An 11,684-nucleotide genomic window follows, 5' to 3' on the forward strand; every position below is an offset into this window, starting at 1 on the left:
GTAAGACCTAGGCTGTTCTCATGCAAACATATACATTTTTAAAATAACTTTTCTCCCAGGGGGCACCTGGGTGGCTCAGTCAGTTGAACATCCGACTCAATTTCAGCTCAGGTCGTGATCTCACCATTCCTGAGTTTGAGCCTTGAGTCAGGCTCTGCACTGACAGCACGGAGCCTGCTTGGGATTTTCTCTCTCCCTATCTCTCTGCCCCTCCCCCACATGCACACACGTATTCCCCCCCCCCCCACCCCCACACACACACCTTTTTTAAATAAATAAATAAAGGGCGCTCAGTCGGTTAAGCATCCAACTTTGGGCTCAGGTCATGATCTCACCATTGGTGAGTTCAAGCCCCACCCTGCTGACAGCTCAGAGCCTGGAGCCTGCTTGGGATTCTGTGTCCCTCTCTCTGGCCCTCCCCCGCTCACACTCTGTCTCTCTCTCTCTCTCTCTCAAAAATAAATAAATATTAAAAATAAACAAACATTTGGGGCGCCTGGGTGGCTCAGTCGGTTAAGCGGCCGACTTCAGCTCAGGTCATGATCTCGTGGTCCGTGAGTTCGAGCCCCGTGTTGGGCTCTGTGCTAACAGCTCAGAGCCTGGAGCCCGTTTCGGATTCTGTGTCTCCCTCTCTCTGACCCTCCCCCGTTCATGCTCTGTCTCTTTCTTTCTCAAAAATAAATAAACGTTAAAAAATAAATAAATAAACAAACATTAAAAAGAAGATATTAAAAAGGAAATGTTCCAGTTTCCTCATTAGGACAAGAAATGAGCAGGGCAGGGTTCCTGAGTCGGCGTCTCCCTGATGCCACTGACCTGAAGGTGAGAAAAATTTCAATGTCAGCATCAGGATTAGTCATGAACTGCACACATCGGTAGATCCCACGTGAGGCTGGATCACACAGAGCGAGATAAACTAGCGCCCCCAAAATGAGTTTGGGTATCAGCCCCTGTGTTCACACAACAGGGACCGATCCCCTGCCTGTTTAGACAATAAGCTGGGGGTCAGTTCCTCACGTATTCTTTTTTTTTTTTTTCAACGTTTTTTATTTATTTTTGGGACAGAGAGAGACAGAGCATGAACGGGGGAGGGGCAGAGAGAGAGGGAGACACAGAATCGGAAACAGGCTCCAGGCTCTGAGCCATCAGCCCAGAGCCCGACGCGGGGCTCGAACTCACGGACCGCGAGATCGTGACCTGGCTGAAGTCGGACGCTTAACCGACTGCGCCACCCAGGCGCCCCCCTCACTTATTCTTAAACTCACCCAGTAAATATTTGCTGTCTAAACTTCTTCTTAAATAAATGTAATACAATCTAACACAGTAAGACTCTGGGTAAGTCTTACTGAGTCTGAGCAAGTCTTCGTGTTTGCATTTTGTGAATAACCAAAGGCCCACGGTAAGCAGTCATGTGCAGTTTTTCAGACAATGGTGTGGAAGAATATTGAATCTAGTGAGCAGGCCTGGCCAGCTAGCCAGGTATCACTGCATTTTGCTGTTGTCCCTACATCGCTGAATATTCAGCAAAGTTCCAGAAGTGATAGGAAAGGAAAGAGCACAACTGTTTGAAAGGGAAGAGTAGACAAAGAGGGGCGCCTGGGTGGCTCAGTTGGTTGAGTGTCTGACTTCAGCTCAGGTCATGATCTCATGGTTCATGGGTTCGAGCCCCATGTTGGGCTCTGTGCTGACAGCTCAGAACCTGGAGCCTGCTTCAGATTCTCTGCCCATGCTCTGTCTCTCTCTCCTTCGAAAATAAATAAACATTAAAAAAAATTTTAAAAACAGACAAGGAAAAGGTAGTTAACTTATAGAATGAGAATAAGCACAGGACCAAACTCTGTGTTCCTGGACTAAGATTTTTTTTTTTTAAGGGGCAACACAGAAGCTAAATAAACATTCCCATATTCCAGGGTTTCTCAACTTCTGCACTGTTGACCTTTTGGTCTGGATGATTCTTTGTCCTGGTGGGCTGTCCTGTGCATTGTAGGATGTTCAGCACCATCCCTGGTGTCTATCCACTAGATGTCACGAGCAACCCCACGCAGTTATGACCATTGTTAATGTCTCTTGAACTATTGCCATTTAAAAAAAAATTTTTTTTAACCTTTATTTATTTTTGAGAGACAGAGACAGAGTGCGAGTGGGGGAGGGGCGGAGAGAGAGGGAGACACAGAATCTGAATCAGGCTCCAGGCTCTGAGCTGTCAGCACAGAGCCCGACGCGGGGCTCGAACCCACAGACTGTGAGATCATGACCTGAGCCGAAGTCGGGCACTTAACCGACTGAGCCACGCAGGCGCCCCGAACTATTGCCATTTTTGAACTTTGGGAGATTCAAAAAGGTCTTGGGAGGTATCTCTCTTGAAGACCAAGCAGCCGCCATGGGCTCTGACCCCAGTCACAGGAACCAATTAATTGGGACTTTTGGTGGTTATTATTTGTTGTTTTCTCTCATCCAGACCGGCAGCCTGAATTCAGCTACCATGGGGCAGAGTGAGTGGTTAATATGGAAGGGAAGCGGACCAGAGGTCCTCAGAGGACCAGCAGCCCCGCAAACAAGTAAACCTATAACTTGGTTTCTGGAGCAGAAGGTTGTGGTTTCAGGGAACCCTTCCAGAAAACTGGTAACTCTGGGGCTGTCCTGCCAGGAGAGAGACTAAGGGAGAAACCCCAGGTGAGGGGGCTAGTTTGGAGAATTGCAGGCAACGTCATGCACTGCCCAAGTGCACCTGCTCCTGCAGTGCATGCTACAGCGGCGGGAGAGGGAGAGAAGACAATAAGCTATCAAGGTGGGGAGCCACTCTGGTTTTTCGAGGAAACTGTTCTTTCAGTTGACGCTCAGCTCCCACCCTGGGTGGTCTTGAGTCCGGGGTCGACGCCTCAGGGGCCCCTGCTCGGCCGGGAGCGGCTCTCTCCCCCTCTAGGGCTCACGTCCCAGGCCCAGAGACACTGCCTCACCAAAATCCCGCAGGGATCGCTGAACGGGAGGGGAGGGGCAGGGGCAGGGGGCGGAGCACATAGGGGGCGCTGCGGGGGCAGGAGGCGGAGCAGCGCTCCAGAGCCCCGCCTCCGAGCACGGGGCAGGGGGTGCCGGCCACGCCCGCGCACTCTTCTGCAGCCTCGCGCGGGCTCAGTCCCACCGCGGACCCCGCGTCCGGGAAGGCGCCCCGCGTTCCCCCTTCCGCCTCGGGCAGCGGGGCGGGGTACGCGAAGTAGCGACTTTCTGCGGTACCTTTACGCAGGGTCGCCATCTAGTGACGGCAGGATATACTGCTGCGTTCGGCCGCGAAGCCGGCCGACGCTACAAGTTGGGAACGTTTCTGGTTAGTACGAGAACGCTTTAGGGTGGGGAGTAGACCCAATCCTAGGCCCCGTTGGGGGGCTGGGGTGCGCAGATTGGTGGCCCTTCTCTCACCTGCACCCCGCGGCCCGGGCCCACCTCCTAGAGGAAGGTGGGCCTTGGCCACATATGAGTAAGGCCTCGTGTTAACAGTGCCCTGGTCTTTGAAAGGGCAGGCCCGTGGCCCCAGTGAGGTTGGCTCTGAGAGCATTCTGCAGAACACCTGTCTGCAAAGGTGTCTGGCTTAGGAAAGCCCATTCTTTGTCGGGGTGGGGGGAGGGAGCGGGGAAAGGCGTTCCGGGAGACAGGGGTCCCGGAGAGAGCTCTACCAGTGACTAAGACCTCAGAACAGGCCTGTCCTCCCTGAGTGCCACCTCCGGAAGAGAGGGCAGGGGAAGACAGAACTCTCGGGTTCCTGAAACAGCCTCTGGGAGAGCCACCTCAGCCCCACCCCCAACCCCACTCCTTGGGTCTGCAGGCACAGACCCAGGGAACAAGAGCCTTCGGCAGCACACATTCAGGTGGGGACAGGACTCCAGTCTCGTATTTTTAGACACCCCCCCCACACACACACACTAAACTTTACTGGGGGTTTTCTTGCATCCCCCAGCTTGGCTTCATGGGGGGAACGTGTTACTGGACAGAGAACCAGTTCCTAGTTGGGGTTGGGCTTCTCATTGCTGGAAAAACACTCCTCGGACAAAAGATCGGTACTCAGAGACAAGTGATGCTGGGAAAGGAAAGGTTGCTTTTTTCAGCAAGCCCGCAACTGGGATGATGGTGGACTAATGTGTCAAAGACCATCTTCTCCATCCTGGTGAAGCCCGAGGGTTTTAGAGAGGAAAGGAGAGGAGGGGAGAGGAGGGGGCACTGGGTGCAGGAGAAGCAGGTGCCCAGGTGGTTAGTTCTATGTTGTCGGCATGATCCTGAACAGACTTGCTGGCGTCTGAGGCCCCTGTTTTTAAATGTAGTCAGGCCTTATCTCCTGGAAAAGTCTGGCCCTTCACTCCTCAAGGCCAGGGGTCTGCAAATCTCAAAGTTAGTTCTGCTACAGACGAAGGGACTTAGGTCAGCTAGCGAGGAGTGCATAAGCTTGAAGCAAGGCAACTCTTAAGACCGGTTACAAAAGCTGTCACAAAAGCACCACCCCCTTCAAGGGAATAGTTTCTCTGTATAGGCACTATACTCCCCGCGGTTGATGACCTCTTTCCCTCTGTGATCTTATATTGGGAAGGAAAGAAAGTTCTCAGGACACCACTCAATAACCCTGCAGATAGGCTTAGTCTGACTGCAAGGGTTCCTTGGATTTAGAATATAGGGTGTTTAGTACCTCTTATCTACAACTTTGGACCTTTGCTGCCATTCTTGGGCAACAGGACAAAAGCCTCACCCATATGGGATGCGGTCATTAATAGAAGCAGATGCAGACTGGGGATGGAGAGAGCCATCAGAACTGCCACGTATGTTTGTGCAGGTAGCTCACTGCACAAGGGCACCTGGTTGAGGGTGGGACCCTGGGATCTGGAATTCAGCCCTTGCTTGAGCACAAAGCCATGCAACCTGGCGAGGGCTGTGTCTGCCAAGAGGAAGGGGAACAGTCTTCAAATTTACCTGCTCTCCATGAGCCTGCCCACAGGGGCCCCCTTTTCCTTCTCAGGCACAGATAGGAGCAGGCTGTAGCCCTTAGGGATTTAGGTGACTGTCTTTGGAGAAAAGGCTCCTGCATGAAGCCCCAGCCCGGGATTCTTTGGTTTGTGTGGGCCACAACTCCACTCTATTCTCCCACAAGTAGAAACTCCCCTGGAGGCGCACAGTGTACTAGCTGGAGGGGCAAACCTCTTCTGGTGTTTGTGGTCTCCACGGGGGCACTGCTGGGGAATAACGTCCGTGCCTGGTGTTTGATAAGGTTTTTCAGGCAGAAGACATGTATTTGCCCTCTTCTGTTCATTCTGGTTTCTTAAGCCCAAGCTTCCTCTCTCTTGTTCCCAGAATACTTCATGTGCAAAGATACAACTCCAGACTGAAAGGTCATTACAGTCCCAGTGGACAAAGATTAAGGTGAGTCCAAAGACAGATTTATGTTTCATCCATCTGGTCTATAAAATCTGAGCAGTTAAGCACTTTTTGATGTTTGAAATGGGTGAGCTGTTTCCTCATAGCCTACCGGAGAAGCAGGTAAATGTATTCATTTGCTGTAAGAAAGTACTACAAAATATGTGGGGTAGACAACGGAGTTCAGAGTTGAAAAATCCAAGAACGGTGAGTCAGCAGGATTGACCCCTTCCGAGGCCATCAGGGAGAACCTGCTCCCATCTCACAGCTTCTACGGGTTCGCCGGTGATCTTCGGTGGGTTTTGGCTTGTGGACACATCACCGCAGTCTTTGTGTTCACACGGTTTTCTCCCTGGATGCATGTCTGTGTCCAGATCTCCTCTTGTGAAATTACACAGTTATACTATATTAGGGCCACCCTAATGACCTTATCTTAGCTAACTACATCTGCGGTGACCCTGTCTCCAAATAAGGTCACGTTCTGAGGTGCTGGGGGTTGGGATTTCAACATAGGAACTTGGGAGGACACTATTCAACTGATAACATTAAGAACTGCAAACAAGATGGCACTAAAACCCTCATCTTCTACCCAGTGCCACGGTGACAGGAAACGAGATGTTGGAGGGAAGAGGAGACTCACCTCATAAAAGCTACAAGAAAGGGGCGCCTGGGTGGCTCAGTCAGTTCAGCGTCTGACTTCAGCTTAGGTCATGATTCACGGCTCGTGAGTTCAAGCCCCATGTTGGGCTCTGTGCTGACAGCTCAGAGCCTGGAGCCTGCTTTGGATTCTGTGTCTCCCTTTCTCTCTGCCCCTTCCCTGCTTGCGCTCTCTCTCTCTCTCTCTCTCTCTCAAAAAATAAATAAATATTTAAAAAATTTTTTTTAAAAAGCCACAAGAGAGTTTTTCATTCTGCATCAGGTTTGTATCAGGATTGTATCTTATCCCCAGGTAACCAATGAAATCTCTAAGACAGACAGATGAGCCAGAGGGTCTCTTATGTGTTCCCAGACCACAAAGGAGAGGGAGGTTTCAGTAGCCGGAACAGACCATGAGCTGCCTCAGTAGCCAGAAAAATGTGGGCCTGTACAAGGCCTGGCAGACCTGGTCTGTGTGAGTGTCACAGACCTTGCAGGACTTGCCCCCCTCCTTTTTAAATGTTTTTATTTACTTTGGAGAGAGAGAAAGAGGGAGGCAGAGGATCCAAAGGGGGCTTTAGGCTGACAGTAGAGAGCCTGACGTGGGGCTCAAACTCATAAACCATGAGATCGTGACCTGAGCCAAAGTTGGACATTTAACTGACTGAGCCACCCAGGTGCCCCAAAGCATAAGTTTTCTTTTCTTTTCTTTTCTTCTCTTTTTTAATTTATTTATTTATTTATTTATTTATTTATTTATTTATTTATTTATTTATTTATCTTTGAGAGAGAGCACAAGTGAGTGAGGGGCAGAGAGAGAGGGAGAGAGAGCACAGAGCCTGAAGCGGGGCTCAAGCTCATGAACCTCGAGATCATGACCTGAGCCGAAGTTGGATGCTTAACCTACTGACCCACCAGGCGACCCTCATAACTTCTCTTAATCATCGTTGTGAAGGTCTCCTTAAGGTTCACAGTAACTTAAATGCCTGTTTTAGCTGATGTGTTTTGCTTGCAGAAATGTCGTAATTCTGGTTGACAATCAGTGTTTAATTCTCAAGCCCTGTGGCCAGAGTGGCTCCCATGTTATCTGAGTCATGGTACTTGAGTTATTTAAATCTGTTGGCATCTGAAGTCATCCATAATCCCAGTTTGGGGCTCTGATGAGGCGGGTGGAGAACAGCTCCCCCAGTGGCCTGTGAAAACTTCAAGGGCAAAGATGTGGTGGAATCAATAAGCCGCTGGTTAGAGCTTCATCCTGTAGAGCTTTGCTGCTCATGGGTGGCCTTCAGGGAATCTGTGACCCTCCTAAAACTGAAAACTGCAAAATGTGTGTATTTTACTACATAGGGGAGAAGTTTCCCAGCTTTTGTTAGACTCTCAAAGGAATCTACATACAAACCAAGTAAACCTCGCACATCTTTATGGTAAAATAGTAAATTCAATTTTCTTCTAAAGTGTAGAAGTTCATCATGAAATTTAGAATTGTTAGCAAAGGGAGCAAGACCTTTAAACTTGACGATGGTCGATCTCCCAGTTTGGGCCTTGAACGTCCTGTTAGGATTATATATATGAATTTATAATTTGGAATGTGCAGAGTCGGTTCCTGTGGCCATAAATTGGCATATGATGTGGTCCCCTGTGGCCTGGGGTCTCTGATGGGTCCCCACTAAGGAGGGGACCTTGATGGGGCCCGTGGACTTGGCTTCAATATCGTTAGGGATGTAAGGCCCTTCACCCAGAAGTTTGCTTCTGTGGAGGGTTTTTGTTCATATCAGCTGGAGTTGAGTGGCAGACAACTTCTACTTGGCCAAAGGATTCACATGTTTAGAATTAGGACAGAAACTGGTCCAATACTCTCTCTGTTTCTCAATCATACTCCCATTTGTCTGACCCTCCTCCATCACTCTACCCTATTACATATATAGAGATTTGATATGTATTATATATATGTAATGGATTATATTCACGGTACACAGTAGGGAAAGTTCTGCCTGCATTATAAAAAGGACGACCAGATATCCAGTTTTACAGAAATAAAATAGGAAATTTTAGCAAACCGTTTTTTTTCTTTAATAGAGTTCCTTCACAGCCGGCGATTTTCAGTAACCTCCCCGTCAGACATCACTTCTTCATAACTGATGAATTTGGCCTTTAGTTTGGGGAGAGAAGCTTCGTTTCCTCTACCTGCTTGCATTTTCACTGCAGTGTCATCTAGAAAGCTTGGGTCACTTTGACGCACATGTCCGGCACCCCAGGAAGACCTCTACCTTGCTGTGTGTGCCATTACTATCTCTCTCTGGCCTTCCCTCTCCTTGTATTTGACAGGCTGGCAATCATCTTATGCTCATAACCGGGCAGGACCGAACAGTGTCTGCCCACATAGTCTTGCTTTTCGGAAAGCATTTGCACCGTCCGCCAAGAATATGGCCTAGTGACATCCCCTTCCCCAGCCAAACCTTAGGCAGCAGTGTTAGCATCGATGTGTCATATTGGTCGAGTGCTCCTGGTCTCCATTAAAGGACATGGGAATTACCTGCGTTGTTAACCTGGGCCATAGAAGGTCCCTAAAACTCCCACTTTGGGGGCAGGAAGGGGATTTCGGGCTCTTTCTGAGCCATACTTGGTCAGACATGGAGAGTCTCTACCTTGAGAGTGGTCCCAACAGGTGCGGGAGAGGTTGGCACAAATGTCTGTGGTCAAGCAACGTCCAGGGTCTGGGCCTCCCCTGCCACTCAAGTGTTGGGTCACTGGGGACACTGAGGTATGGCTGGATCTGTGGGTGAGAGTGGGGGATCAGACCCCTAAGCCTCTAGAGAGAAGGGACGTGGGGTTTGGTTTCAGGAAGCAGGCCCACCTACCTTGAGGTAAGCAGAGGGGACCAAGGGGACAGTTGGAGGCAGGTGAGAGGGAGCCATCACAGAAGCAGGACAGGATTGAGAAGGGCCGGGGCCTAGGAGGGCAGGGAACTCCAAGCTTCAGATAGGCAACCCATGCCTCAGACAGGTGACCCCATGCCTCGGACAGGCAAGCGCATACCTTGGACAGGCGACCTCGTGTCTTGCACAGGCAGGGGCAGCCGGGTCAGTTCCCAAAAGACCCAATTTCAGAGCCCAAGGCAGTCAGGGGAGACCGCCCCCCAAGCTGGCTATGGGGTTGCTGAGGCCTGGTGTCTGATCTTTTATCCTGAGCAGCCCAGAGCTGCCTGTTGGCGCCCACCCGCTGTCTAGTCTGGCATCCAGCCACGCTGGAGCAGCCCAACTTCCCTGGGACCCTTCGTTTAGATCCAGCTGGAAACAGAATCATGTAGGATTGAAATGAACTCTGGTTCTCTGTCCTCACTGAGCTCTGCACAGTCCAGCCTGGAGTGGGAAGTGGGATCCTACAGGAAGACCCTCCCCCCTATCTTCTCTGTAGTGAGTCACCCCCTGGGGCCCCGGGCACAGGGTCCAGAAGAGGGACTCTTGAGCAGGCTGTACACCAGCAGCACAGGCTGTGAACCGCTTTAGCCCAGGATTGCCGCTCACCTAGACTCTAACGTGAGTGAGGACGGAGCCCCCTGGAGCGGAGCACCTTGTTCCGTCTGCTCCTGACGGCAGAAAGGAAACAAAGCCGATGGGTAGGAAGAGCCTGATTCAGAGTTAGCCATCTTATTTTCCTCCTGACTTGTTACCAAAAAACAGAGGGATTTTCTGCTTCTTCCTCTTCACAGGGCAATTGGACTTTTTGTCCTGAAAATGGACGTGTTCCTAGCCCCAGGGGGGAGCTGAGTGTTTTATTTTTAAAAGCTTAGACTTATAAAATAATCATAACACGGGAGATTTGGGATAGAGGACTCTGGATTGAGTCCAAAGAACAGCCCAGGGCTGGAGGATACGGGGTGGAGACAGGTGTTCCCACAGTGCCAGAGACCTGCTCCCAAAGGGCGGGGAGGGGATGGTTGTGTGTGGAGGCCAGCTCTGGGCGGTGCGGTTGTGTAAGGACAGCCAGGAAGAGGAGTCTGTGACACTCACACAAGGGTCGTGTTAGTCAGGGTTCTTTAGAGAAACAGAACCAGCAGGGCCTCTCCTGGGATTTCTCAGCCTCTATAATAGGGTGAGCCAGTTCCTTCCATATATGATAAGGAAATACATATGTTATGCAATATTATAAGGAGGTAACTCACCCAATTATAGAGGCTAAGAAATCCCAAGCTCCATAGTTGGAAGGCCGGAGACCCACTAGGCCAAATTTGGGGCCTCCTCACCAAGGTGCTCAAGGGCATTTGCTGCTCTCTCCCAGCCTGGTGGAGTCTTTTACACACATGTGAGGTGAGGTGTCTCATGTCCCCCTGCCTTGTGCATTCTGTCTCCTGGGGCTCACACCTGCTCCATCCAGATTGTTTCAAGTGCTGAGCCCCAGACACAGATCAGCTAAGGTGGGGGCCGTTATCCACAAGAGAGCTAGGTCTGCCCCAGATGTGACTAACGTCAGGGCTGTTTACACACACACGTGCGTGCACACACACACACACACACACACACACACTAGCTGCTCACCATCCAGCATGCATGTGCTGCTGTCTACAGGAACAGATTCCAGGGGTGGAGCTCCCAGCAAGAGAGGGCCTCTGTTTGGACTTGCAGAGAGCAAGCAGCTGATGACTCAGGGAGATGTTTTCCTGCTCTCCTGTGAGTCTCCTTCGATGAGCTTGCATGCACCCAGGTGGACTGTTTTCTCATCCCTGTTGCAGCTGTACCCACACGCCTGACTGGAAGCCACCTTATGTCCCCCGCCCCTCCCCCCAGAGCCGTGTTTGTCTCTCCTCGGCCCAGGTTAGCTGCAGGTGGATCCTCCACTAAATGAGGCAGAAACAGGACTGCCTGTCACTCCCAGCTGACAGCTAAGGTCTCAGGAACAGAGACAAAGCCAGGGGTGCAGAGTGAGCGTGTGGCTGGAGGAGCTTGCCTGCTTCAGATTCTGTGTCTCCCTCTCTGTCCGCCCCTCCCTCGCTCATGCTCTCTCTCTCTCTCTCTCTCTCTCTCTCAAAAATAAATAAAACACTCAAACAAATTTATAATATACTCTAAGCCACTGGGGGTGACATCAGCCAAGAACCAGAGACGAACATACCAGATACTCTTCTGGGGATATGGCAATGATTTCTAGAAGGCCAGAGACAAACATCGAACGACAAAACAAATACGTGAACTTGTTAACCAGAGATAGCCCCGAAGTGCTGGGAGGACAGTTCCCAAGTGAGGGACAGGAGTGCTACTCACTGGCTTGGGTGCCCCTGAGCCTCTGAGCAGGTGGAATGTGGACTGAAGGGGGACTGTGCCAGGGAGCCGGCTGTGCAGAAACCACCCCTCCTGCTCTCATCTGGGTGTCCACACACCCTGGAAGGGCTCAGGAAGCCAGAGGAGAGGACATCAGCCAAGAACCTGGCGTGGCCATGTTTGCTTCCTCCCCAGGAGAAGCCAGCCGTGCTTTGGTTTATGCTTTTATAACTCTTGGGCCTGTTCACGTGGGTCAGATACCATCACTCTTCCCGGGCCAGTGAACGCCATGGTGTGGGGGCAGGAAGGAGTGACAAGGGTGCCTGCTGAGCCACTTCCTGAAACCAGCCCCTGACCTGGAACTGGACTTAGAGGCCCTGTGCCCAGCCCCTGAGACTGGTA

Source organism: Neofelis nebulosa, chromosome 4, assembly GCF_028018385.1.
Source record: "Neofelis nebulosa isolate mNeoNeb1 chromosome 4, mNeoNeb1.pri, whole genome shotgun sequence".
Classification (NCBI taxonomy): Eukaryota; Metazoa; Chordata; class Mammalia; order Carnivora; family Felidae; genus Neofelis; species Neofelis nebulosa.